General features: G+C 47.6%; 1 pseudogene; it reads left to right on the forward strand.

Moving 5' to 3' along the window:
• The first annotated feature begins 455 nt into the window (after window positions 1–455).
• LOC127187177 (60S ribosomal protein L35a-like) lies at window positions 456–807 on the forward strand (annotated as a pseudogene).
• Window positions 808–2,725: the final 1,918 nt, after the last annotated feature.

Genomic DNA, 2,725 nt, shown 5'->3' on the forward strand with positions numbered 1-2,725 from the left:
AAGTGAAGAAAAAGGAAGAGCAGAGCTCAGACACGAAATTGAGACCAAAATTCCTTCTTGTATCCAGCTCATCTAGCAAGTGCCTTCACCTGGTTGCTATGGAAACATCAGTCTCTGGTGGATGGCAAGCAGTACTTTTGAAGTATCACAGGCTACCATGGCAACACCAAAAAAACAGTAGAGATGTATCCTCTTTTCTGAAGGAGAAAGGAAGGAATGAATTCACTGGGGGAAACTAAACTAGAAGGGAGTTTGTGGAAAGCCTGCCTCTGCCTTATAGAAGGAATTAATTCAATATACAGACATAGCCTATGTGCATGCCAAAAGACATAATGCAAAAGATGTGTACAGCTTCACCAGACTAAAATCATTTTGAAGAATCGTTTTCAAAGAAGTAAAAGTGCATCTTGGCGCCTGTGGAGGCATGCTGGGAACAGGACTTCTAAAGCACAACTATGTCTGGAAAGCTGTGGGGCAAGGCCATTTTGGCTGGCTACAAGCGAGGTCTCTGGAACCAAAAAGAATGAGCTCACAGCTCTTCTTAAAGTTGAAGGTGTTCATGCCCGTGATGAAACCGAATTTTACTTAGGCAAGAGATGTGCTCATGTGTATAAAGCAAAAATCAACACAGCGACTCCTGGAGGCAAAGCAAACCAAACCAGAGTGATCTGGGGAAGAGTGACTCTGGCCCATGGAAACAGTGTCATGGTTCATGCCAAATTCCAAAGCAACCTTCCTGCGAAGGCCATTGGACACGGAATCCCTGTGACGCTGTACCTTTCCCGGATTCTGGGGGTGGGGGCTTGAGCCAGGGTTTCTCTGTGTAGCCTTGGCTGTCCTGGACTCGCTTTGTAGACCAGGCTGGCCTCGAGCTCACAGCGATCCTCCTGCCTCTGCCTCCTGGGTACTGGTATTAAAGGTGTACACCGCCACACCCGGCTCCCTTCCCGGATGATTTAAACTAATCAAAAGTAAGTAAATAAAAGTGAGTTTGTGTGAAGAAGAAACAACAACAACAACAATGACAATGACAACAACAACGACAACAAGTGCAAAACACTGTGCTCACTCCTGGAATCCCAACATCCAGAGGCCCAGGCATGGCTCTTGCTTCATATTTAAGGCCAGCCTGGGCTACAGTAAAATCCCACCTCAAAAATCCAAAAACATCCAGTGAGGTGCCTCAGTGGGAGAAGTCCCCGGCCACCACACCTCACAAACAGTACTCTTAGTGGAAGAAAGAACTCCCACAAGCTGTCTTCTGACCTCTACACATGTGTCCCCCAACACACACACACACACACACACACACACACACACACACACGCACACACGCGCGCGCGCACATGCATGCAACTATTGGCTGCCAGCCTAGGTCCATGTTCAGTGAGAGACCCTAGAATAAGGCATAGGTGACAGATAGAACAGGACACCCAATTGTAGTGGACATTTTCGTTTCTTTAAAAATTCAGTTATAAGCCAGGTGTGGTGGCGCACGCTTTTAATCCCAGCACTCAGGAGGCAGAGGCAGGCAGATCGCTGTGAGTTCGAGGCCAGCCTGGGGTGTTGGAAGGCATTAGGATGGATGAGGCAGAAGGGAGGTAGAGGCATAAGGAATGCAAATAAAATAGATTAAAAAGTAGCTCTAAAGCCCAGTGTCATCCTCCAGCTCCACACAATGCACAACTGCTTGAATATACGCATATATACAAAACACACACACACACACAGTCAACTAAGAGCAGCTATCTTCTTTGGTTTTGATTGTTATAAAAAGACACCATGACCACAATCAACTCTTAGAAAGGAAAACATTAACTGAGGCTGGCTTACATTTCCACAGGTTTAGCCCAGCGCAGTGGTGCACATCTGTTACCCCAGAAGTCAAGGAGGCATAGGCAGGTGGCACTCTGTGAGTTCAAGGCTAGCCTGGTCTACAAAGCAATTCCAGGAGAGCTGAGGCTACACAGAGAAACCCTGTGTCAAAAACAAAACAGACAAGCCAAACCAAAGTTCCACAGGTTTAATCCATTATTGTCATGGCAGGAAACATGGCAGCGTGCAGAGAGAAGTGGAGCTGGAGGAACCAAGAGTTGGCATAACTTCAGCATTGGAAACCTCAGAGCCAGCCTCCACAGTGATGTAATTTCTCCAAGGCCACACCTACTCCTGTAAGGCCACACCTACTCCTCCAAGGCCACACCTACTCCTGTAAGGCCACACCTCCTAGTAGTACCACTCTATGCCTGGCCCAGCATTCAAACACACGAGTCTATGGGGGCCACGCCCATTCAAGCCACCACTTTCCTCTCCCTGGCCCCATAGTCTTATAGCAGTAACATAATGCAAAATGTATTTAGTCCGACTCCAAAAGTCCCTACAGTTTATAACAGTCTCAACAATATTTAAAAGTCCAAAGTCCAGTATCTCTTCTGAGACTCATGGCAACATACAGAGGCACAGGACGTGCATCACTGTTCCATATGGGAGGAGAGGGAGCATAGAGAGGAAACACTGACCCAAACAAATCCCCAAACCAGCAGAGTGAACTCGAAATTCTGCATCTCCGTGTCTGATGTCAAAGTGCTTTTCAGGTCTCCAGCTCCTCTCAGCTTTGTTGCCTATAGTACACTTCTCTCTCGGGCTGGTTCCACTTCCTGCTAGCAGCTCTCCTCAGCAGGTGTCCCACAGCTCGGGCACCTCTAACATCTTGGCGTCTCCAAGG

This window comes from Acomys russatus, chromosome 3 (genome assembly GCF_903995435.1).
Source record: "Acomys russatus chromosome 3, mAcoRus1.1, whole genome shotgun sequence".
NCBI classification, from domain to species: domain Eukaryota; kingdom Metazoa; phylum Chordata; class Mammalia; order Rodentia; family Muridae; genus Acomys; species Acomys russatus.